Source organism: Trachinotus anak, unplaced genomic scaffold (assembly GCF_046630095.1).
Source record: "Trachinotus anak isolate AG129_WGS33_773 ecotype Australia unplaced genomic scaffold, CSIRO_AGI_Tana_v1 ptg000003l, whole genome shotgun sequence".
NCBI lineage: Eukaryota > Metazoa > Chordata > Actinopteri > Carangiformes > Carangidae > Trachinotus > Trachinotus anak.
In genome coordinates, this window is record NW_027273854.1 from 19,973,419 (window position 1) to 19,997,583 (window position 24,165).

A 24,165-nucleotide genomic window follows, 5' to 3' on the forward strand; every position below is an offset into this window, starting at 1 on the left:
GGTCCCAGTCACCGCCCTCACGGTAGCCTTCTCTTAGCTTGCCAAATCCCCGCCCCCTCCCCATGTTGTCACGGGCTCTAGCCAATCGGGCTGTGGAGAAAAGTGTCTGGGCCTCAACATGCAATCCCCACAAATTTCTCAAGTTATCAGGCGCTTGCAGGCCCCCGGGGACCAAAATACAGGGAAAATGCGGGGTTGATTGGAGGCTAGCAGCCCTTCCAGGGCGCGTGAGGGATATCAGCTGTGGGGCAGGTTGACTCACCTTCCTCCAGCCACTGCCAGAGGGGCATTTGAAACTGTACGTTTGCGTCATTGTTTGCTTGCTTGTTTGCTTGCTTGCTTTTCCACACGGCCAGAGAAGGGTGCACCGTTCCCGGCGGCACTGCAATGCCAGGTCGATGCGTGGAGTGAACGGAGCAAGCCCCTTTTTCAGCTCCCAGTTCTAAAAATCCGTTTAATATGTTTGTCCTCGGGTAGAGGACATATCAGATATTAAACTGATAAGAACAGATTTTTTTCTTTCGAAAAGATTTATTGACACTCATTTCAAGTTTTTTCAAAGAAGGTTTACATCTTGAGATACAAAGGGTACATTATAATCACAACAATATGATAAATAGTTGTAAAACCATTGTTTGTTTGTTTTTTTTTTTAAAACATTAAAAACAAATATTTCAAGGGGTTTTACATGTTGTCAAACATAAAATCCATCTCACAAATGAAAACCATGGAGTGTCCCAAATCTTTAAAAGGGAGTGCATTGGTTTAAAACTTCTCTTCTTTCTAATTTTGTGCAGGAGCAGAGTGAGTCCCTACCCAGGGTCACTCATTCCGCTCCCCCAAACATTTGGTCTCTCGGGATCCTGTCGTGGTGCTCAGAGGAGATCCTCACCCTGTTGCTCCTTCCCACCTGCCTCACCCGGAGAGCCAGGCCGCCGCTGCTTTGACCTTTTCATGTGTGGCTCCGGCTCCTTCGTCCGAATGGGCACAGAGGCGATGCTTCTTTGTGGCTGTGTCCTAGGCCTGCCGCCTACAGCCATCCGGATCACAGCCACGGGGGGGATCTGCATGTGCTTCCTTACCAGCAAGTTTCTGGAGGTCCATATGGCGTCTTTGATGGCGGCTAGGGTGAGCCACATCTGGGCAAAGTCATCGTTCTTCAGTGTTTTTTGGCTCACCCCATACAGCACCAGTTGTGCTGTAAGGACCTCCCTTGCTGGCAAGTACGGGAATTGCAAGGAGCCGGCCATTGCCCACTGGTCTACGGCAGCGCTGCACTCCCAGAGCAAATGCCTCACCGACTCTGGCGCGCCACAACCGGGTCGGGGGCAGGTTGAGCGTGTTGACATGCCCCGGGAGTGCATGACGGACCTGACTGGGAGAATCTCATGAGCCACCATCCATGACAGGTCCCGGAGTCTGTTTGGAAGAGCGGAATGGTTCACGTTGCGCCAAACTGTTGAGGGCTCGCCAAATGCGAGCCCGCGCACTGGACTCACTGGCTCCTGCTCCTGCACAACAGAGATCAGAGAACGGTGGTTGGTTAAAATATGCAGCTCCTCCTGCTCCAGTTTAAAATGCTTTAAAAACGTCGGGATAAAAGCATAGGCTGGTGGCAGGCTAAAAGACACGGGTACTTTAAGATCTGTAGGTAAAATCTTCAATCGTCTGAGGTACGATCCCATCCAGAAACGTGTCATGGCTGTAGTTTTGGGGTTTCCGGATGGGTCTGTGGCTTGTTTGAGGTGTAGTGCGGTGTATCGGCTTCCTAAAAACAAGTACAGGTCAGGCACTCCTTTTCCTCCTTTCTCTTTTGGCCTTTTCATGACCTCCCTCCTCAGTCTCTCCCACTTGGAGCCCCACAGGAAATAAAAGATGGCTCGCTCCAGATCTAAAAGCACTCTCCTAGGTGGGATAAAAACAGAACTGATGAGTAAAAGCAAAGGTAAAATCACCGCTTTGATGATTAAAACCTTTCCTTCAATAGTCAGTCCTCTAAGTCCCCAATATCCTAGTCTTTGTTTTACTTTCCCTACCACGTCTGGCCAATTTGTTGTTCCTTCTCCCTCCCTGTCAAATTTGATCCCCAGTATTTTTTGGTCAGTCTGGGTCACAGTCAAAGGGAGTCCTGTCATCTCAGTCGCTGTCCACGGTCCATAAAATTGGGCTTGGGTCTTGTTTTTGTTCAACTTTGACCCAGAAGCCTGTCCAAACCAGTCAGTCAAGTCCAGCGTCCTGTTGACGGATAAAAGGTCGGTGCATAAAATGTTCACGTCGTCCATGTATAAAATACACTTGGTGTCCAGTCCCCCGCTCCCCGGTACTCCCAACCCATTGATTCGTTGATCCCTTCTCAAGATCTGTGCCAGCGGTTCTATACATGTTATGTATAGGAGGGCAGATAACGGACAACCCTGACGGACACCGCAGTTAATATCGACTGCTTTTGTCAAATGCCCGTTAATCACAAATTTGCTGGTAATGTCCCGATACAGCAATCCCACCCAAGCTAGAAACCTTTCTGGGAACCCCATTTTTTGCAGTACCTTGAAAAGGTACTGGTGCGAGACCCGATCGAAGGCTTTCTCAAAATCTAAATTTAGGACTACTAGCCGGATGTTTCTGTCTCTCGCGTAACAGGTGGTGTCTCGGATCAGTACCAGGCTGTCGGTGATCTTCCTCCCTGGGATGGCACAGCCTTGATCCGGGTGAATCACCCCCTTTAAAAACAAGGACATACGTGAGGCTAAAAGTTTGCTAAAAAGTTTACAATCAAGGTTTAAAAGTGCGATAGGTCTCCAGTTCATCAGGTCGGTCTTGTCTTTGTTTTTGTGCAGTAGAGTCACTATCCCTACTCTAAAACTGTCAGGAAGTCGGTCTAGGTGCTCAAAGTCTTTAAAAACATCGATCAAATCAGGTGCTAAAATGTCCCAAAAGGTCAAATAAAATTCCAAGGGAAGTCCATCCTGTCCTGGGGACTTCCCTTTTTTAAAACTTGACAAACATTTATTTAACTCTAGAATGGTAAAATCTTGGGTTAAAAGCACACTGTCTTTTACTTTTTTATCGATGGATTTTAAAACTTCATTCATGGTGTCTATTCTAATGGGCTTTTCTTTATACAATTCTACGTAAAAATTTTCCACAATCTGTTTAATTTCTTCGATATTCTCTGTTATGCACCCGTTTTCCTTTTTTAGTTTTAAAATGGTCCCCCCTTTACTAACAATTTTCTTAAAAAAATACCTGGTGCACTTCTCACCCTCCTCTATTTCCCGTTCCCTGCTCCTTAAAATGACACCCTTGCTTTTAATTTCAGCTAAAACCGACATCTCTGATTTGATTTCTGTAATTTCTTCATTAAAATCCATTCCATTTTGGTTGAGGTTAAAATAGCGCTGTAGTCGCTTCTGCAGTCCCATCATGCGTCTGTTCTCCTTGCCCTTTCTTTTTTTGCCTGCCTGTCTGAAAAAAGTCTGGGTCTTTCCCTTCACCATCTCCCACCAGTGTGCTCGTGTATCGTACATGTCTTGAAGGGTCTGCCACTCTCGGTACTGCTCCCTGTACTGCTGAACTAGATGTTGATCTTCAAGCAGGGAGCAGTTGAGTTTCCACAGACCACTTCCAAAAGTCACACCTGAAGAGAGTGAAAGGGTGCAGGAGAGCATCAGGTGGTCAGAAAAGAAAACAGGGGTCAATCTAGCATCGGTCGGCGGGCAGTCCCGTGTGAAAATAAAATCTATGCGAGAGGCTCTGGTGCCATCACCACTGAACCAGGTGAAGCCCTCCTCTCTGGGATGCATGGTTTTAAAACAGTCTTGTAGTTTAAAATCCCTGCATATGCCCTGTAATAAAACCGATGTTTTGTCAATTTTAAAATCTTCCCCTGTTCTTTTTCTATCTTTTCGACTTAAAATACAGTTAAAATCACCTCCTAAAACTAATGGCACTCTCCCTAGCATGTGGGACTGCAGGTCTTCTAAAAGGTCATACCTGTCATTTTTGTCGTTAAAGCCATAAATATTGAGAAGGTTAAAATCCTGTCCCATAAAGGTCAAGTGTGCTAAAAGTGCCCTACCGTCTCTCACCACAGTGCTACCCTTCACCAGAACCTGAGGGTTTTTTATTAAAATGGCCACTCCATCGTTCTTATTTTGGTTTGATCCGCTCCATATCGATGTCTGTGGCCACATCTCCTCCCACTGTCGGTAGTGTTTTAAAAACGGTATGCCACATTCCTGCATTAAAAACACATCTGACTTTGTAGATTTAAGAAAGGATAAAACACTCTGGGCTCTAACTCTCGACTTCACACTTCTCACATTGATGGTTGAGAAGGTGAGTGTCATGAGTATGATTAAAAACAACAGGTATGAAATTTTAAAAACACTAAATAGAGGTTTAAGATGCTAAAATATCTTTTTTTTTTCAAAAAAAAGGCAGTTAGACTATTTCTTGTGAACGGGGCTCCTCCTTCACTTCAACAGGTGATGAAGGAGGGAGTTGAGCTCCATTCCCCCGTCGGACTCTGGGGGTTGGCCTTTGACGCAAGGCTGCATTTAGCTTGGAGTCCTTAGGGGTTGATTGTAGAGCTACTGTCAGAAAAGAGACTTCATTTGGTGAATTGGAGGGGAAGACTCTGGGCTCCTCCACAGATGAACTGTCTGAGAGAGTCCCAACTCTTCCCCTCTTCTCTGAGGCTACAGGAGACTCAGAGGACAATTCCGATGCAAGTCTCTTTGTTTGCTGGGCATCGGGGAGGGGGGCATCCTCACTATTTTCAGGTGGTTGAAAATCTTCCATTTCTGAACTAGCTCCGCCCACTTCCTGCATCTCCCCATCCTCCTCTCCACTCTCCATTGATGGGGCTGTTGCAGGCCCCTCCCCCTCTCCCGCCTCACATGATCCCTCCTCTCCAATCACAGTATCTGGCGGGAGATTTGAATTTTCCTGCCCAGCCTCTTCAACCTGCTCTTTTTCTTTTTGTCCTCCATTTTGTTCATTGGCTTTTGCTGCCTTTAGTTTGTTGGCAAACGATTTGGGGCAAGCTCTGAAGAGATGATTTGTTTCTCCACAAAGGTTGCACTTCCTGCCATTGGTGCACTCCTCAAAAGTGTGCCCAATTTCTCTACACTTTCCGCAAAAGGTTTTTGTGCACGCTTCTACCAGGTGCCCATGCTCACCACACTTGCGGCAGAGCTTGGGCTGACCTTGGTAGTGGATGTAGCCCCTGTTTTCACCCAGAACTATCATTGACGGCAGATGTTTCAGGCCTTGGAAGCCCTGGGGGTCCTGCCATTGTTGAATGGGGACCCTCCAAGCGCAATTCCAGATGCCGTCCTCATCTCTCACTTTGGTAGCCTGGCCTTTAACAGTGCAGTATCTCCCCAGCCATATACAAATGTCTTCTGCATTCACTGTCTCATTAAACATTCTGACAATGACTGTTTTCAATGCATTATCAGTCAGTTTTTCAACAACAAATGCAGAAAACTGGGGTTTCACAGACTCAAATCTTGTCCAAAATTCTCTCAAGATAGCCGCAGACTGGAAGCTTACATCAAAACCTTTGTTTAATGGTAGGGTCAAAATACAATTCAAATCGTTTGCTGTGAATTTCAAAGCCTGTTGGATTAGCTTCCTGGAGAAATCTAGCCTTGACATCTCCAGGAGCTTTCCATCCTTTTCTTTAAACTTAAAACGGACGCTGTGGTGCCTCCGCATGTTGGCATGGGTGGCCGACATGGTGGAGGCACCACAAGCTAAAAGGATCTAAAATCAGTAAAAAACTTACAATGGACAAAAAAACAATGAACAATAAATAAGTAAATACAATTAAAAATATAAAAAAGGAAAAAAATCTAAAAACGTACTTACCTTTTCAAGTTTTGGCCTGGACAAGGTGTTGAATCCGGCAGAGCTCAGGTAAGAGATTCTCTGGGCCAATGAATTCCTATTTGTTTAAGATATGCAACTACAGAAAAGTTGCACAACTTTAAACAAGGAATGTAGACAATTTCCTCCCAAGAGCTGGTTTAACTCAGAGCCACAACAGGCAAGAATTTAACCATCAAAAGGAGGCGACCGCAGTCTTAGCCAAAAGGCCGAGAAGCGATGGGCCCAAAGTGTCTGGCGTTCCAGCCAGGCTCTTGGCACAAATCTCGCTGGTCGCGGTTGGCTGCTTTTGACATGAGCGGAGCAATGGCTGCTTTTCACCACCTCCGCCCACCTCCCCATTCCTGACCTCGACAGCTGTTTGACTTTTCACAAACTCAAAGGGCTCAGCCATACGGCAGAGCCTGCCAAAAATAGCTTAAACTCATTGGTGTTCCTCTCCACGGAAGTCTTTAGTAAAAGGCGAAAGACTTGTGCGTGATGAAGAGAAACCAGAGTCAGTACAGGCCTCTCCTCAAGAGCGGCCGAGGACCCCATTGGTCCCAGTCACCGCCCTCACGGTAGCCTTCTCTTAGCTTGCCAAATCCCCGCCCCCTCCCCATGTTGTCACGGGCTCTAGCCAATCGGGCTGTGGAGAAAAGTGTCTGGGCCTCAACATGCAATCCCCACAAATTTCTCAAGTTATCAGGCGCTTGCAGGCCCCCGGGGACCAAAATACAGGGAAAATGCGGGGTTGATTGGAGGCTAGCAGCCCTTCCAGGGCGCGTGAGGGATATCAGCTGTGGGGCAGGTTGACTCACCTTCCTCCAGCCACTGCCAGAGGGGCATTTGAAACTGTACGTTTGCGTCATTGTTTGCTTGCTTGCTTGCTTGCTTGCTTGCTTGCTTTTCCACACGGCCAGAGAAGGGTGCACCGTTCCCGGCGGCACTGCAATGCCAGGTCGATGCGTGGAGTGAACGGGGCAAGCCCCTTTTTCAGCTCCCAGTTCTAAAAATCCGTTTAATATGTTTGTCCTCGGGTAGAGGACATATCAGATATTAAACTGATAAGAACAGATACTACACTTGATCTTAGCCAAAAGGCCGAGAAGCGATGGGCCCAAAGTGTCTGGCGTTCCAGCCAGGCTCTTGGCACAAATCTCGCTGGTCGCGGTTGGCTGCTTTTGACATGAGCGGAGCAATGGCTGCTTTTCACCACCTCCGCCCACCTCCCCATTCCTGACCTCGACAGCTGTTTGACTTTTCACAAACTCAAAGGGCTCAGCCATACGGCAGAGCCTGCCAAAAATAGCTTAAACTCATTGGTGTTCCTCTCCACGGAAGTCTTTAGTAAAAGGCGAAAGACTTGTGCGTGATGAAGAGAAACCAGAGTCAGTACAGGCCTCTCCTCAAGAGCGGCCGAGGACCCCATTGGTCCCAGTCACCGCCCTCACGGTAGCCTTCTCTTAGCTTGCCAAATCCCCGCCCCCTCCCCATGTTGTCACGGGCTCTAGCCAATCGGGCTGTGGAGAAAAGTGTCTGGGCCTCAACATGCAATCCCCACAAATTTCTCAAGTTATCAGGCGCTTGCAGGCCCCCGGGGACCAAAATACAGGGAAAATGCGGGGTTGATTGGAGGCTAGCAGCCCTTCCAGGGCGCGTGAGGGATATCAGCTGTGGGGCAGGTTGACTCACCTTCCTCCAGCCACTGCCAGAGGGGCATTTGAAACTGTACGTTTGCGTCATTGCTTGCTTGTTTGCTTGCTTGCTTGCTTGCTTTTCCACACGGCCAGAGAAGGGTGCACCGTTCCCGGCGGCACTGCAATGCCAGGTCGATGCGTGGAGTGAACGGAGCAAGCCCCTTTTTCAGCTCCCAGTTCTAAAAATCCGTTTAATATGTTTGTCCTCGGGTAGAGGACATATCAGATATTAAACTGATAAGAACAGATACTACACTTGATCTTAGCCAAAAGGCCGAGAAGCGATGGGCCCAAAGTGTCTGGCGTTCCAGCCAGGCTCTTGGCACAAATCTCGCTGGTCGCGGTTGGCTGCTTTTGACATGAGCGGAGCAATGGCTGCTTTTCACCACCTCCGCCCACCTCCCCATTCCTGACCTCGACAGCTGTTTGACTTTTCACAAACTCAAAGGGCTCAGCCATACGGCAGAGCCTGCCAAAAATAGCTTAAACTCATTGGTGTTCCTCTCCACGGAAGTCTTTAGTAAAAGGCGAAAGACTTGTGCGTGATGAAGAAAAACCAGAGTCAGTACAGGCCTCTCCTCAAGAGCGGCCGAGGACCCCATTGGTCCCAGTCACCGCCCTCACGGTAGCCTTCTCTTAGCTTGCCAAATCCCCGCCCCCTCCCCATGTTGTCACGGGCTCTAGCCAATCGGGCTGTGGAGAAAAGTGTCTGGGCCTCAACATGCAATCCCCACAAATTTCTCAAGTTATCAGGCGCTTGCAGGCCCCCGGGGACCAAAATACAGGGAAAATGCGGGGTTGATTGGAGGCTAGCAGCCCTTCCAGGGCGCGTGAGGGATATCAGCTGTGGGGCAGGTTGACTCACCTTCCTCCAGCCACTGCCAGAGGGGCATTTGAAACTGTACGTTTGCGTCATTGTTTGCTTGCTTGCTTGCTTGCTTGCTTTTCCACACGGCCAGAGAAGGGTGCACCGTTCCCGGCGGCACTGCAATGCCAGGTCGATGCGTGGAGTGAACGGGGCAAGCCCCTTTTTCAGCTCCCAGTTCTAAAAATCCGTTTAATATGTTTGTCCTCGGGTAGAGGACATATCAGATATTAAACTGATAAGAACAGATACTACACTTGATCTTAGCCAAAAGGCCGAGAAGCGATGGGCCCAAAGTGTCTGGCGTTCCAGCCAGGCTCTTGGCACAAATCTCGCTGGTCGCGGTTGGCTGCTTTTGACATGAGCGGAGCAATGGCTGCTTTTCACCACCTCCGCCCACCTCCCCATTCCTGACCTCGACAGCTGTTTGACTTTTCACAAACTCAAAGGGCTCAGCCATACGGCAGAGCCTGCCAAAAATAGCTTAAACTCATTGGTGTTCCTCTCCACGGAAGTCTTTAGTAAAAGGCGAAAGACTTGTGCGTGATGAAGAGAAACCAGAGTCAGTACAGGCCTCTCCTCAAGAGCGGCCGAGGACCCCATTGGTCCCAGTCACCGCCCTCACGGTAGCCTTCTCTTAGCTTGCCAAATCCCCGCCCCCTCCCCATGTTGTCACGGGCTCTAGCCAATCGGGCTGTGGAGAAAAGTGTCTGGGCCTCAACATGCAATCCCCACAAATTTCTCAAGTTATCAGGCGCTTGCAGGCCCCCGGGGACCAAAATACAGGGAAAATGCGGGGTTGATTGGAGGCTAGCAGCCCTTCCAGGGCGCGTGAGGGATATCAGCTGTGGGGCAGGTTGACTCACCTTCCTCCAGCCACTGCCAGAGGGGCATTTGAAACTGTACGTTTGCGTCATTGTTTGCTTGCTTGCTTGCTTGCTTGCTTTTCCACGCGGCCAGAGAAGGGTGCACCGTTCCCGGCGGCACTGCAATGCCAGGTCGATGCGTGGAGTGAACGGAGCAAGCCCCTTTTTCAGCTCCCAGTTCTAAAAATCCGTTTAATATGTTTGTCCTCGGGTAGAGGACATATCAGATATTAAACTGATAAGAACAGATACTACACTTGATCTTAGCCAAAAGGCCGAGAAGCGATGGGCCCAAAGTGTCTGGCGTTCCAGCCAGGCTCTTGGCACAAATCTCGCTGGTCGCGGTTGGCTGCTTTTGACATGAGCGGAGCAATGGCTGCTTTTCACCACCTCCGCCCACCTCCCCATTCCTGACCTCGACAGCTGTTTGACTTTTCACAAACTCAAGGGGCTCAGCCATACGGCAGAGCCTGCCAAAAATAGCTTAAACTCATTGGTGTTCCTCTCCACGGAAGTCTTTAGTAAAAGGCGAAAGACTTGTGCGTGATGAAGAGAAACCAGAGTCAGTACAGGCCTCTCCTCAAGAGCGGCCGAGGACCCCATTGGTCCCAGTCACCGCCCTCACGGTAGCCTTCTCTTAGCTTGCCAAATCCCCGCCCCCTCCCCATGTTGTCACGGGCTCTAGCCAATCGGGCTGTGGAGAAAAGTGTCTGGGCCTCAACATGCAATCCCCACAAATTTCTCAAGTTATCAGGCGCTTGCAGGCCCCCGGGGACCAAAATACAGGGAAAATGCGGGGTTGATTGGAGGCTAGCAGCCCTTCCAGGGCGCGTGAGGGATATCAGCTGTGGGGCAGGTTGACTCACCTTCCTCCAGCCACTGCCAGAGGGGCATTTGAAACTGTACGTTTGCGTCATTGTTTGCTTGCTTGCTTGCTTGCTTGCTTTTCCACACGGCCAGAGAAGGGTGCACCGTTCCCGGCGGCACTGCAATGCCAGGTCGATGCGTGGAGTGAACGGAGCAAGCCCCTTTTTCAGCTCCCAGTTCTAAAAATCCGTTTAATATGTTTGTCCTCGGGTAGAGGACATATCAGATATTAAACTGATAAGAACAGATACTACACTTGATCTTAGCCAAAAGGCCGAGAAGCGATGGGCCCAAAGTGTCTGGCGTTCCAGCCAGGCTCTTGGCACAAATCTCGCTGGTCGCGGTTGGCTGCTTTTGACATGAGCGGAGCAATGGCTGCTTTTCACCACCTCCGCCCACCTCCCCATTCCTGACCTCGACAGCTGTTTGACTTTTCACAAACTCAAAGGGCTCAGCCATACGGCAGAGCCTGCCAAAAATAGCTTAAACTCATTGGTGTTCCTCTCCACGGAAGTCTTTAGTAAAAGGCGAAAGACTTGTGCGTGATGAAGAGAAACCAGAGTCAGTACAGGCCTCTCCTCAAGAGCGGCCGAGGACCCCATTGGTCCCAGTCACCGCCCTCACGGTAGCCTTCTCTTAGCTTGCCAAATCCCCGCCCCCTCCCCATGTTGTCACGGGCTCTAGCCAATCGGGCTGTGGAGAAAAGTGTCTGGGCCTCAACATGCAATCCCCACAAATTTCTCAAGTTATCAGGCGCTTGCAGGCCCCCGGGGACCAAAATACAGGGAAAATGCGGGGTTGATTGGAGGCTAGCAGCCCTTCCAGGGCGCGTGAGGGATATCAGCTGTGGGGCAGGTTGACTCACCTTCCTCCAGCCACTGCCAGAGGGGCATTTGAAACTGTACGTTTGCGTCATTGCTTGCTTGCTTGCTTGCTTGCTTGCTTGCTTTTCCACACGGCCAGAGAAGGGTGCACCGTTCCCGGCGGCACTGCAATGCCAGGTCGATGCGTGGAGTGAACGGAGCAAGCCCCTTTTTCAGCTCCCAGTTCTAAAAATCCGTTTAATATGTTTGTCCTCGGGTAGAGGACATATCAGATATTAAACTGATAAGAACAGATACTACACTTGATCTTAGCCAAAAGGCCGAGAAGCGATGGGCCCAAAGTGTCTGGCGTTCCAGCCAGGCTCTTGGCACAAATCTCGCTGGTCGCGGTTGGCTGCTTTTGACATGAGCGGAGCAATGGCTGCTTTTCACCACCTCCGCCCACCTCCCCATTCCTGACCTCGACAGCTGTTTGACTTTTCACAAACTCAAAGGGCTCAGCCATACGGCAGAGCCTGCCAAAAATAGCTTAAACTCATTGGTGTTCCTCTCCACGGAAATCTTTAGTAAAAGGCGAAAGACTTGTGCGTGATGAAGAGAAACCAGAGTCAGTACAGGCCTCTCCTCAAGAGCGGCCGAGGACCCCATTGGTCCCAGTCACCGCCCTCACGGTAGCCTTCTCTTAGCTTGCCAAATCCCCGCCCCCTCCCCATGTTGTCACGGGCTCTAGCCAATCGGGCTGTGGAGAAAAGTGTCTGGGCCTCAACATGCAATCCCCACAAATTTCTCAAGTTATCAGGCGCTTGCAGGCCCCCGGGGACCAAAATACAGGGAAAATGCGGGGTTGATTGGAGGCTAGCAGCCCTTCCAGGGCGCGTGAGGGATATCAGCTGTGGGGCAGGTTGACTCACCTTCCTCCAGCCACTGCCAGAGGGGCATTTGAAACTGTACGTTTGCGTCATTGTTTGCTTGCTTGCTTGCTTGCTTGCTTGCTTGCTTGCTTTTCCACACGGCCAGAGAAGGGTGCACCGTTCCCGGCGGCACTGCAATGCCAGGTCGATGCGTGGAGTGAACGGAGCAAGCCCCTTTTTCAGCTCCCAGTTCTAAAAATCCGTTTAATATGTTTGTCCTCGGGTAGAGGACATATCAGATATTAAACTGATAAGAACAGATTTTTTCTTTCGAAAAGATTTATTGACACTCATTTCAAGTTTTTTCAAAGAAGGTTTACATCTTGAGATACAAAGGGTACATTATAATCACAACAATATGATAAATAGTTGTAAAACCATTGTTTGTTTGTTTTTTTTTTTTTTTTTAAACATTAAAAACAAATATTTCAAGGGGTTTTACATGTTGTCAAACATAAAATCCATCTCACAAATGAAAACCATGGAGTGTCCCAAATCTTTAAAAAGGGAGTGCATTGGTTTAAAACTTCTCTTCTTTCTAATTTTGTGCAGGAGCAGAATGAGTCCCTACCCAGGGTCACTCATTCCGCTCCCCCAAACATTTGGTCTCTCGGGATCCTGTCGTGGTGCTCAGAGGAGATCCTCACCCTGTTGCTCCTTCCCACCTGCCTCACCCGGAGAGCCAGGCCGCCGCTGCTTTGACCTTTTCATGTGTGGCTCCGGCTCCTTCGTCCGAATGGGCACAGAGGCGATGCTTCTTTGTGGCTGTGTCCTAGGCCTGCCGCCTACAGCCATCCGGATCACAGCCACGGGGGGGATCTGCATGTGCTTCCTTACCAGCAAGTTTCTGGAGGTCCATATGGCGTCTTTGATGGCGGCTAGGGTGAGCCACATCTGGGCAAAGTCATCGTTCTTCAGTGTTTTTTGGCTCACCCCATACAGCACCAGTTGTGCTGTAAGGACCTCCCTTGCTGGCAAGTACGGGAATTGCAAGGAGCCGGCCATTGCCCACTGGTCTACGGCAGCGCTGCACTCCCAGAGCAAATGCCTCACCGACTCTGGCGCGCCACAACCGGGTCGGGGGCAGGTTGAGCGTGTTGACATGCCCCGGGAGTGCATGACGGACCTGACTGGGAGAATCTCATGAGCCACCATCCATGACAGGTCCCGGAGTCTGTTTGGAAGAGCGGAATGGTTCACGTTGCGCCAAACTGTTGAGGGCTCGCCAAATGCGAGCCCGCGCACTGGACTCACTGGCTCCTGCTCCTGCACAACAGAGATCAGAGAACGGTGGTTGGTTAAAATATGCAGCTCCTCCTGCTCCAGTTTAAAATGCTTTAAAAACGTCGGGATAAAAGCATAGGCTGGTGGCAGGCTAAAAGACACGGGTACTTTAAGATCTGTAGGTAAAATCTTCAATCGTCTGAGGTACGATCCCATCCAGAAACGTGTCATGGCTGTAGTTTTGGGGTTTCCGGATGGGTCTGTGGCTTGTTTGAGGTGTAGTGCGGTGTATCGGCTTCCTAAAAACAAGTACAGGTCAGGCACTCCTTTTCCTCCTTTCTCTTTTGGCCTTTTCATGACCTCCCTCCTCAGTCTCTCCCACTTGGAGCCCCACAGGAAATAAAAGATGGCTCGCTCCAGATCTAAAAGCACTCTCCTAGGTGGGATAAAAACAGAACTGATGAGTAAAAGCAAAGGTAAAATCACCGCTTTGATGATTAAAACCTTTCCTTCAATAGTCAGTCCTCTAAGTCCCCAATATCCTAGTCTTTGTTTTACTTTCCCTACCACGTCTGGCCAATTTGTTGTTCCTTCTCCCTCCCTGTCAAATTTGATCCCCAGTATTTTTTGGTCAGTCTGGGTCACAGTCAAAGGGAGTCCTGTCATCTCAGTCGCTGTCCACGGTCCATAAAATTGGGCTTGGGTCTTGTTTTTGTTCAACTTTGACCCAGAAGCCTGTCCAAACCAGTCAGTCAAGTCCAGCGTCCTGTTGACGGATAAAAGGTCGGTGCATAAAATGTTCACGTCGTCCATGTATAAAATACACTTGGTGTCCAGTCCCCCGCTCCCCGGTACTCCCAACCCATTGATTCGTTGATCCCTTCTCAAGATCTGTGCCAGCGGTTCTATACATGTTATGTATAGGAGGGCAGATAACGGACAACCCTGACGGACACCGCAGTTAATATCGACTGCTTTTGTCAAATGCCCGTTAATCACAAATTTGCTGGTAATGTCCCGATACAGCAATCCCACCCAAGCTAGAAACCTTTCTGGGAACCCCATTTTTTGCAGTACCTTGAAAAGGTACTGGTGCGAGACCCGATCGAAGGCTTTCTCAAAATCTAAATTTAGGACTACTAGCCGGATGTTTCTGTCTCTCGCGTAACAGATGGTGTCTCGGATCAGTACCAGGCTGTCGGTGATCTTCCTCCCTGGGATGGCACAGCCTTGATCCGGGTGAATCACCCCCTTTAAAAACAAGGACATACGTGAGGCTAAAAGTTTGCTAAAAAGTTTACAATCAAGGTTTAAAAGTGCGATAGGTCTCCAGTTCATCAGGTCGGTCTTGTCTTTGTTTTTGTGCAGTAGAGTCACTATCCCTACTCTAAAACTGTCAGGAAGTCGGTCTAGGTGCTCAAAGTCTTTAAAAACATCGATCAAATCAGGTGCTAAAATGTCCCAAAAGGTCAAATAAAATTCCAAGGGAAGTCCATCCTGTCCTGGGGACTTCCCTTTTTTAAAACTTGACAAACATTTATTTAACTCTAGAATGGTAAAATCTTGGGTTAAAAGCACACTGTCTTTTACTTTTTTATCGATGGATTTTAAAACTTCATTCATGGTGTCTATTCTAATGGGCTTTTCTTTATACAATTCTACGTAAAAATTTTCCACAATCTGTTTAATTTCTTCGATATTCTCTGTTATGCACCCGTTTTCCTTTTTTAGTTTTAAAATGGTCCCCCCTTTACTAACAATTTTCTTAAAAAAATACCTGGTGCACTTCTCACCCTCCTCTATTTCCCGTTCCCTGCTCCTTAAAATGACACCCTTGCTTTTAATTTCAGCTAAAACCGACATCTCTGATTTGATTTCTCTAATTTCTTCATTAAAATCCATTCCATTTTGGTTGAGGTTAAAATAGCGCTGTAGTCGCTTCTGCAGTCCCATCATGCGTCTGTTCTCCTTGCCCTTTCTTTTTTTGCCTGCCTGTCTGAAAAAAGTCTGGGTCTTTCCCTTCACCATCTCCCACCAGTGTGCTCGTGTATCGTACATGTCTTGAAGGGTCTGCCACTCTCGGTACTGCTCCCTGTACTGCTGAACTAGATGTTGATCTTCAAGCAGGGAGCAGTTGAGTTTCCACAGACCACTTCCAAAAGTCACACCTGAAGAGAGTGAAAGGGTGCAGGAGAGCATCAGGTGGTCAGAAAAGAAAACAGGGGTCAATCTAGCATCGGTCGGCGGGCAGTCCCGTGTGAAAATAAAATCTATGCGAGAGGCTCTGGTGCCATCACCACTGAACCAGGTGAAGCCCTCCTCTCTGGGATGCATGGTTTTAAAACAGTCTTGTAGTTTAAAATCCCTGCATATGCCCTGTAATAAAACCGATGTTTTGTCAATTTTAAAATCTTCCCCTGTTCTTTTTCTATCTTTTCGACTTAAAATACAGTTAAAATCACCTCCTAAAACTAATGGCACTCTCCCTAGCATGTGGGACTGCAGGTCTTCTAAAAGGTCATACCTGTCATTTTTGTCGTTAAAGCCATAAATATTGAGAAGGTTAAAATCCTGTCCCATAAAGGTCAAGTGTGCTAAAAGTGCCCTACCGTCTCTCACCACAGTGCTACCCTTCACCAGAACCTGAGGGTTTTTTATTAAAATGGCCACTCCATCGTTCTTATTTTGGTTTGATCCGCTCCATATCGATGTCTGTGGCCACATCTCCTCCCACTGTCGGTAGTGTTTTAAAAACGGTATGCCACATTCCTGCATTAAAAACACATCTGACTTTGTAGATTTAAGAAAGGATAAAACACTCTGGGCTCTAACTCTCGACTTCACACTTCTCACATTGATGGTTGAGAAGGTGAGTGTCATGAGTATGATTAAAAACAACAGGTATGAAATTTTAAAAACACTAAATAGAGGTTTAAGATGCTAAAATATCTTTTTTTTTTTAAAAAAAAGGCAGTTAGACTATTTCTTGTGAACGGGGCTCCTCCTTCACTTCAACAGGTGATGAAGGAGGGAGTTGAGCTCCATTCCCCCGTCGGACTCTGGGGGTTGGCCTTTGACGCAAGGCTGCATTTAGCTTGGAGTCCTTAGGGGTTGATTGTAGAGCTACTGTCAGGAAAGAGACTTCATTTGGTGAATTGGAGGGGAAGACTCTGGGCTCCTCCACAGATGAACTGTCTGAGAGAGTCCCAACTCTTCCCCTCTTCTCTGAGGCTACAGGAGACTCAGAGGACAATTCCGATGCAAGTCTCTTTGTTTGCTGGGCATCGGGGAGGGGGGCATCCTCACTATTTTCAGGTGGTTGAAAATCTTCCATTTCTGAACTAGCTCCGCCCACTTCCTGCATCTCCCCATCCTCCTCTCCACTCTCCATTGATGGGGCTGTTGCAGGCCCCTCCCCCTCTCCCGCCTCACATGATCCCTCCTCTCCAATCACAGTATCTGGCGGGAGATTTGAATTTTCCTGCCCAGCCTCTTCAACCTGCTCTTTTTCTTTTTGTCCTCCATTTTGTTCATTGGCTTTTGCTGCCTTTAGTTTGTTGGCAAACGATTTGGGGCAAGCTCTGAAGAGATGATTTGTTTCTCCACAAAGGTTGCACTTCCTGCCATTGGTGCACTCCTCAAAAGTGTGCCCAATTTCTCTACACTTTCCGCAAAAGGTTTTTGCGCACGCTTCTACCAGGTGCCCATGCTCACCGCACTTGCGGCAGAGCTTGGGCTGACCTTGGTAGTGGATGTAGCCCCTGTTTTCACCCAGAACTATCATTGACGGCAGATGTTTCAGGCCTTGGAAGCCCTGGGGGTCCTGCCATTGTTGAATGGGGACCCTCCAAGCGCAATTCCAGATGCCGTCCTCATCTCTCACTTTGGTAGCCTGGCCTTTAACAGTGCAGTATCTCCCCAGCCATATACAAATGTCTTCTGCATTCACTGTCTCATTAAACATTCTGACAATGACTGTTTTCAATGCATTATCAGTCAGTTTTTCAACAACAAATGCAGAAAACTGGGGTTTCACAGACTCAAATCTTGTCCAAAATTCTCTCAAGATAGCCGCAGACTGGAAGCTTACATCAAAACCTTTGTTTAATGGTAGGGTCAAAATACAATTCAAATCGTTTGCTGTGAATTTCAAAGCCTGTTGGATTAGCTTCCTGGAGAAATCTAGCCTTGACATCTCCAGGAGCTTTCCATCCTTTTCTTTAAACTTAAAACGGACGCTGTGGTGCCTCCGCATGTTGGCATGGGTGGCCGACATGGTGGAGGCACCACAAGCTAAAAGGATCTAAAATCAGTAAAAAACTTACAATGGACAAAAAAACAATGAACAATAAATAAGTAAATACAATTAAAAATATAAAAAGGAAAAAAATCTAAAAACGTACTTACCTTTTCAAGTTTTGGCCTGGACAAGGTGTTGAATCCGGCAGAGCGCAGGTAAGAGATTCTCTGGGCCAATGAATTCCTATTTGTTTAAGATATGCAACCACAGAAAAGTTGCACAACTTTAAACAAGGAATGTAGACAATTTCCTCCCAAGAGCTGGTTTAACTCAGAGCCACAACAGGCAAGAATTTAACCATCAAAAGGAGGCGACCGCAGTCTTAGCCAAAAGGCCGAGAAGCGATGGGCCCAAAGTGTCTGGCGTTCCAGCCAGGCTCTTGGCACAAATCTCGCTGGTCGCGGTTGGCTGCTTTTGACATGAGCGGAGCAATGGCTGCTTTTCACCACCTCCGCCCACCTCCCCATTCCTGACCTCGACAGCTGTTTGACTTTTCACAAACTCAAAGGGCTCAGCCATACGGCAGAGCCTGCCAAAAATAGCTTAAACTCATTGGTGTTCCTCTCCACGGAAGTCTTTAGTAAAAGGCGAAAGACTTGTGCGTGATGAAGAGAAACCAGAGTCAGTACAGGCCTCTCCTCAAGAGCGGCCGAGGACCCCATTGGTCCCAGTCACCGCCCTCACGGTAGCCTTCTCTTAGCTTGCCAAATCCCCGCCCCCTCCCCATGTTGTCACGGGCTCTAGCCAATCGGGCTGTGGAGAAAAGTGTCTGGGCCTCAACATGCAATCCCCACAAATTTCTCAAGTTATCAGGCGCTTGCAGGCCCCCGGGGACCAAAATACAGGGAAAATGCGGGGTTGATTGGAGGCTAGCAGCCCTTCCAGGGCGCGTGAGGGATATCAGCTGTGGGGCAGGTTGACTCACCTTCCTCCAGCCACTGCCAGAGGGGCATTTGAAACTGTACGTTTGCGTCATTGTTTGCTTGCTTGCTTGCTTGCTTGCTTGCTTTTCCACACGGCCAGAGAAGGGTGCACCGTTCCCGGCGGCACTGCAATGCCAGGTCGATGCGTGGAGTGAACGGAGCAAGCCCCTTTTTCAGCTCCCAGTTCTAAAAATCCGTTTAATATGTTTGTCCTCGGGTAGAGGACATATCAGATATTAAACTGATAAGAACAGATTTTTTTTTTTTTTTTTCGAAAAGATTTATTGACACTCATTTCAAGTTTTTTTCAAAGAAGGTTTACATCTTGAGATACAAAGGGTACATTATAATCACAACAATATGATAAATAGTTGTAAAACCATTGTTTGTTTGTTTTTTTTTTTTAAAACATTAAAAACAAATATTTCAAGGGGTTTTACATGTTGTCAAACATAAAATCCATCTCACAAATGAAAACCATGGAGTGTCCCAAATCTTTAAAAAGGGAGTGCATTGGTTTAAAACTTCTCTTCTTTCTAATTTTGTGCAGGAGCAGAATGAGTCCCTACCCAGGGTCACTCATTCCGCTCCCCCAAACATTTGGTCTCTCGGGATCCTGTCGTGGTGCTCAGAGGAGATCCTCACCCTGTTGCTCCTTCCCACCTGCCTCACCCGGAGAGCCAGGCCGCCGCTGCTTTGACCTTTTCATGTGTGGCTCCGGCTCCTTCGTCCGAATGGGCACAGAGGCGATGCTTCTTTGTGGCTGTGTCCTAGGCCTGCCGCCTACAGCCATCCGGATCACAGCCACGGGGGGGATCTGCATGTGCTTCCTTACCAGCAAGTTTCTGGAGGTCCATATGGCGTCTTTGATGGCGGCTAGGGTGAGCCACATCTGGGCAAAGTCATCGTTCTTCAGTGTTTTTTGGCTCACCCCATACAGCACCAGTTGTGCTGTAAGGACCTCCCTTGCTGGCAAGTACGGGAATTGCAAGGAGCCGGCCATTGCCCACTGGTCTACGGCAGCGCTGCACTCCCAGAGCAAATGCCTCACCGACTCTGGCGCGCCACAACCGGGTCGGGGGCAGGTTGAGCGTGTTGACATGCCCCGGGAGTGCATGACGGACCTGACTGGGAGAATCTCATGAGCCACCATCCATGACAGGTCCCGGAGTCTGTTTGGAAGAGCGGAATGGTTCACGTTGCGCCAAACTGTTGAGGGCTCGCCAAATGCGAGCCCGCGCACTGGACTCACTGGCTCCTGCTCCTGCACAACAGAGATCAGAGAACGGTGGTTGGTTAAAATATGCAGCTCCTCCTGCTCCAGTTTAAAATGCTTTAAAAACGTCGGGATAAAAGCATAGGCTGGTGGCAGGCTAAAAGACACGGGTACTTTAAGATCTGTAGGTAAAATCTTCAATCGTCTGAGGTACGATCCCATCCAGAAACGTGTCATGGCTGTAGTTTTGGGGTTTCCGGATGGGTCTGTGGCTTGTTTGAGGTGTAGTGCGGTGTATCGGCTTCCTAAAAACAAGTACAGGTCAGGCACTCCTTTTCCTCCTTTCTCTTTTGGCCTTTTCATGACCTCCCTCCTCAGTCTCTCCCACTTGGAGCCCCACAGGAAATAAAAGATGGCTCGCTCCAGATCTAAAAGCACTCTCCTAGGTGGGATAAAAACAGAACTGATGAGTAAAAGCAAAGGTAAAATCACCGCTTTGATGATTAAAACCTTTCCTTCAATAGTCAGTCCTCTAAGTCCCCAATATCCTAGTCTTTGTTTTACTTTCCCTACCACGTCTGGCCAATTTGTTGTTCCTTCTCCCTCCCTGTCAAATTTGATCCCCAGTATTTTTTGGTCAGTCTGGGTCACAGTCAAAGGGAGTCCTGTCATCTCAGTCGCTGTCCACGGTCCATAAAATTGGGCTTGGGTCTTGTTTTTGTTCAACTTTGACCCAGAAGCCTGTCCAAACCAGTCAGTCAAGTCCAGCGTCCTGTTGACGGATAAAAGGTCGGTGCATAAAATGTTCACGTCGTCCATGTATAAAATACACTTGGTGTCCAGTCCCCCGCTCCCCGGTACTCCCAACCCATTGATTCGTTGATCCCTTCTCAAGATCTGTGCCAGCGGTTCTATACATGTTATGTATAGGAGGGCAGATAACGGACAACCCTGACGGACACCGCAGTTAATATCGACTGCTTTTGTCAAATGCCCGTTAATCACAAATTTGCTGGTAATGTCCCGATACAGCAATCCCACCCAAGCTAGAAACCTTTCTGGGAACCCCATTTTTTGCAGTACCTTGAAAAGGTACTGGTGCGAGACCCGATCGAAGGCTTTCTCAAAATCTAAATTTAGGACTACTAGCCGGATGTTTCTGTCTCTCGCGTAACAGATGGTGTCTCGGATCAGTACCAGGCTGTCGGTGATCTTCCTCCCTGGGATGGCACAGCCTTGATCCGGGTGAATCACCCCCTTTAAAAACAAGGACATACGTGAGGCTAAAAGTTTGCTAAAAAGTTTACAATCAAGGTTTAAAAGTGCGATAGGTCTCCAGTTCATCAGGTCGGTCTTGTCTTTGTTTTTGTGCAGTAGAGTCACTATCCCTACTCTAAAACTGTCAGGAAGTCGGTCTAGGTGCTCAAAGTCTTTAAAAACATCGATCAAATCAGGTGCTAAAATGTCCCAAAAGGTCAAATAAAATTCCAAGGGAAGTCCATCCTGTCCTGGGGACTTCCCTTTTTTAAAACTTGACAAACATTTATTTAACTCTAGAATGGTAAAATCTTGGGTTAAAAGCACACTGTCTTTTACTTTTTTATCGATGGATTTTAAAACTTCATTCATGGTGTCTATTCTAATGGGCTTTTCTTTATACAATTCTACGTAAAAATTTTCCACAATCTGTTTAATTTCTTCGATATTCTCTGTTATGCACCCGTTTTCCTTTTTTAGTTTTAAAATGGTCCCCCCTTTACTAACAATTTTCTTAAAAAAATACCTGGTGCACTTCTCACCCTCCTCTATTTCCCGTTCCCTGCTCCTTAAAATGACACCCTTGCTTTTAATTTCAGCTAAAACCGACATCTCTGATTTGATTTCTCTAATTTCTTCATTAAAATCCATTCCATTTTGGTTGAGGTTAAAATAGCGCTGTAGTCGCTTCTGCAGTCCCATCATGCGTCTGTTCTCCTTGCCCTTTCTTTTTTTGCCTGCCTGTCTGAAAAAAGTCTGGGTCTTTCCCTTCACCATCTCCCACCAGTGTGCTCGTGTATCGTACATGTCTTGAAGGGTCTGCCACTCTCGGTACTGCTCCCTGTACTGCTGAACTAGATGTTGATCTTCAAGCAGGGAGCAGTTGAGTTTCCACAGACCACTTCCAAAAGTCACACCTGAAGAGAGTGAAAGGGTGCAGGAGAGCATCAGGTGGTCAGAAAAGAAAACAGGGGTCAATCTAGCATCGGTCGGCGGGCAGTCCCGTGTGAAAATAAAATCTATGCGAGAGGCTCTGGTGCCATCACCACTGAACCAGGTGAAGCCCTCCTCTCTGGGATGCATGGTTTTAAAACAGTCTTGTAGTTTAAAATCCCTGCATATGCCCTGTAATAAAACCGATGTTTTGTCAATTTTAAAATCTTCCCCTGTTCTTTTTCTATCTTTTCGACTTAAAATACAGTTAAAATCACCTCCTAAAACTAATGGCACTCTCCCTAGCATGTGGGACTGCAGGTCTTCTAAAAGGTCATACCTGTCATTTTTGTCGTTAAAGCCATAAATATTGAGAAGGTTAAAATCCTGTCCCATAAAGGTCAAGTGTGCTAAAAGTGCCCTACCGTCTCTCACCACAGTGCTACCCTTCACCAGAACCTGAGGGTTTTTTATTAAAATGGCCACTCCATCGTTCTTATTTTGGTTTGATCCGCTCCATATCGATGTCTGTGGCCACATCTCCTCCCACTGTCGGTAGTGTTTTAAAAACGGTATGCCACATTCCTGCATTAAAAACACATCTGACTTTGTAGAATTAAGAAAGGATAAAACACTCTGGGCTCTAACTCTCGACTTCACACTTCTCACATTGATGGTTGAGAAGGTGAGTGTCATGAGTATGATTAAAAACAACAGGTATGAAATTTTAAAAACACTAAATAGAGGTTTAAGATGCTAAAATATCTTTTTTTTTTTAAAAAAAAGGCAGTTAGACTATTTCTTGTGAACGGGGCTCCTCCTTCACTTCAACAGGTGATGAAGGAGGGAGTTGAGCTCCATTCCCCCGTCGGACTCTGGGGGTTGGCCTTTGACGCAAGGCTGCATTTAGCTTGGAGTCCTTAGGGGTTGATTGTAGAGCTACTGTCAGGAAAGAGACTTCATTTGGTGAATTGGAGGGGAAGACTCTGGGCTCCTCCACAGATGAACTGTCTGAGAGAGTCCCAACTCTTCCCCTCTTCTCTGAGGCTACAGGAGACTCAGAGGACAATTCCGATGCAAGTCTCTTTGTTTGCTGGGCATCGGGGAGGGGGGCATCCTCACTATTTTCAGGTGGTTGAAAATCTTCCATTTCTGAACTAGCTCCGCCCACTTCCTGCATCTCCCCATCCTCCTCTCCACTCTCCATTGATGGGGCTGTTGCAGGCCCCTCCCCCTCTCCCGCCTCACATGATCCCTCCTCTCCAATCACAGTATCTGGCGGGAGATTTGAATTTTCCTGCCCAGCCTCTTCAACCTGCTCTTTTTCTTTTTGTCCTCCATTTTGTTCATTGGCTTTTGCTGCCTTTAGTTTGTTGGCAAACGATTTGGGGCAAGCTCTGAAGAGATGATTTGTTTCTCCACAAAGGTTGCACTTCCTGCCATTGGTGCACTCCTCAAAAGTGTGCCCAATTTCTCTACACTTTCCGCAAAAGGTTTTTGTGCACGCTTCTACCAGGTGCCCATGCTCACCGCACTTGCGGCAGAGCTTGGGCTGACCTTGGTAGTGGATGTAGCCCCTGTTTTCACCCAGAACTATCATTGACGGCAGATGTTTCAGGCCTTGGAAGCCCTGGGGGTCCTGCCATTGTTGAATGGGGACCCTCCAAGCGCAATTCCAGATGCCGTCCTCATCTCTCACTTTGGTAGCCTGGCCTTTAACAGTGCAGTATCTCCCCAGCCATATACAAATGTCTTCTGCATTCACTGTCTCATTAAACATTCTGACAATGACTGTTTTCAATGCATTATCAGTCAGTTTTTCAACAACAAATGCAGAAAACTGGGGTTTCACAGACTCAAATCTTGTCCAAAATTCTCTCAAGATAGCCGCAGACTGGAAGCTTACATCAAAACCTTTATTTAATGGTAGGGTCAAAATACAATTCAAATCGTTTGCTGTGAATTTCAAAGCCTGTTGGATTAGCTTCCTGGAGAAATCTAGCCTTGACATCTCCAGGAGCTTTCCATCCTTTTCTTTAAACTTAAAACGGACGCTGTGGTGCCTCCGCATGTTGGCATGGGTGGCCGACATGGTGGAGGCACCACAAGCTAAAAGGATCTAAAATCAGTAAAAAACTTACAATGGACAAAAAAACAATGAACAATAAATAAGTAAATACAATTAAAAATATAAAAAGGAAAAAAATCTAAAAACGTACTTACCTTTTCAAGTTTTGGCCTGGACAAGGTGTTGAATCCGGCAGAGCGCAGGTAAGAGATTCTCTGGGCCAATGAATTCCTATTTGTTTAAGATATGCAACCACAGAAAAGTTGCACAACTTTAAACAAGGAATGTAGACAATTTCCTCCCAAGAGCTGGTTTAACTCAGAGCCACAACAGGCAA

At 47.7% G+C, this 24,165-nt stretch overlaps 15 non-coding genes and 2 pseudogenes across 15 annotated transcripts; all 17 read right to left on the reverse strand.

Annotated features, from left to right (window-relative positions):
* Positions 1–357: 357 nt before the first annotated feature.
* LOC139619733 (U2 spliceosomal RNA) lies at positions 358–533 on the reverse strand (annotated as a pseudogene).
* A 5,747-nt stretch (positions 534–6,280) lies between these two features.
* LOC139618922 (U5 spliceosomal RNA) lies at positions 6,281–6,395 on the reverse strand. The gene has a single exon (XR_011689927.1). It is a non-coding gene; the product is annotated as a U5 spliceosomal RNA (small nuclear RNA).
* Positions 6,396–6,798: 403 nt separating this feature from the next.
* Positions 6,799–6,990, reverse strand: LOC139619788 (U2 spliceosomal RNA). Its single transcript, XR_011690673.1, has one exon. It is a non-coding gene; the product is annotated as a U2 spliceosomal RNA (small nuclear RNA).
* A 164-nt stretch (positions 6,991–7,154) lies between these two features.
* Positions 7,155–7,269, reverse strand: LOC139618923 (U5 spliceosomal RNA). The gene has a single exon (XR_011689928.1). It is a non-coding gene; the product is annotated as a U5 spliceosomal RNA (small nuclear RNA).
* A 399-nt stretch (positions 7,270–7,668) lies between these two features.
* On the reverse strand, positions 7,669–7,860 carry LOC139619440 (U2 spliceosomal RNA). The gene has a single exon (XR_011690435.1). It is a non-coding gene; the product is annotated as a U2 spliceosomal RNA (small nuclear RNA).
* A 164-nt stretch (positions 7,861–8,024) lies between these two features.
* On the reverse strand, positions 8,025–8,139 carry LOC139619319 (U5 spliceosomal RNA). The gene has a single exon (XR_011690319.1). It is a non-coding gene; the product is annotated as a U5 spliceosomal RNA (small nuclear RNA).
* Positions 8,140–8,534: 395 nt separating this feature from the next.
* Positions 8,535–8,726, reverse strand: LOC139619799 (U2 spliceosomal RNA). The gene has a single exon (XR_011690674.1). It is a non-coding gene; the product is annotated as a U2 spliceosomal RNA (small nuclear RNA).
* Positions 8,727–8,890: 164 nt separating this feature from the next.
* LOC139618924 (U5 spliceosomal RNA) lies at positions 8,891–9,005 on the reverse strand. Its single transcript, XR_011689929.1, has one exon. It is a non-coding gene; the product is annotated as a U5 spliceosomal RNA (small nuclear RNA).
* A 395-nt stretch (positions 9,006–9,400) lies between these two features.
* On the reverse strand, positions 9,401–9,592 carry LOC139619441 (U2 spliceosomal RNA). The gene has a single exon (XR_011690436.1). It is a non-coding gene; the product is annotated as a U2 spliceosomal RNA (small nuclear RNA).
* A 164-nt stretch (positions 9,593–9,756) lies between these two features.
* Positions 9,757–9,871, reverse strand: LOC139618925 (U5 spliceosomal RNA). The gene has a single exon (XR_011689930.1). It is a non-coding gene; the product is annotated as a U5 spliceosomal RNA (small nuclear RNA).
* A 395-nt stretch (positions 9,872–10,266) lies between these two features.
* LOC139619442 (U2 spliceosomal RNA) lies at positions 10,267–10,458 on the reverse strand. Its single transcript, XR_011690437.1, has one exon. It is a non-coding gene; the product is annotated as a U2 spliceosomal RNA (small nuclear RNA).
* Positions 10,459–10,622: 164 nt separating this feature from the next.
* On the reverse strand, positions 10,623–10,737 carry LOC139618926 (U5 spliceosomal RNA). Its single transcript, XR_011689931.1, has one exon. It is a non-coding gene; the product is annotated as a U5 spliceosomal RNA (small nuclear RNA).
* Positions 10,738–11,136: 399 nt separating this feature from the next.
* LOC139619443 (U2 spliceosomal RNA) lies at positions 11,137–11,328 on the reverse strand. Its single transcript, XR_011690438.1, has one exon. It is a non-coding gene; the product is annotated as a U2 spliceosomal RNA (small nuclear RNA).
* A 164-nt stretch (positions 11,329–11,492) lies between these two features.
* Positions 11,493–11,607, reverse strand: LOC139619346 (U5 spliceosomal RNA). Its single transcript, XR_011690345.1, has one exon. It is a non-coding gene; the product is annotated as a U5 spliceosomal RNA (small nuclear RNA).
* A 407-nt stretch (positions 11,608–12,014) lies between these two features.
* On the reverse strand, positions 12,015–12,189 carry LOC139619785 (U2 spliceosomal RNA; annotated as a pseudogene).
* A 5,752-nt stretch (positions 12,190–17,941) lies between these two features.
* On the reverse strand, positions 17,942–18,056 carry LOC139618927 (U5 spliceosomal RNA). The gene has a single exon (XR_011689932.1). It is a non-coding gene; the product is annotated as a U5 spliceosomal RNA (small nuclear RNA).
* A 399-nt stretch (positions 18,057–18,455) lies between these two features.
* On the reverse strand, positions 18,456–18,637 carry LOC139619670 (U2 spliceosomal RNA). Its single transcript, XR_011690652.1, has one exon. It is a non-coding gene; the product is annotated as a U2 spliceosomal RNA (small nuclear RNA).
* Between the last annotated feature and the right edge of the window lie 5,528 nt (positions 18,638–24,165).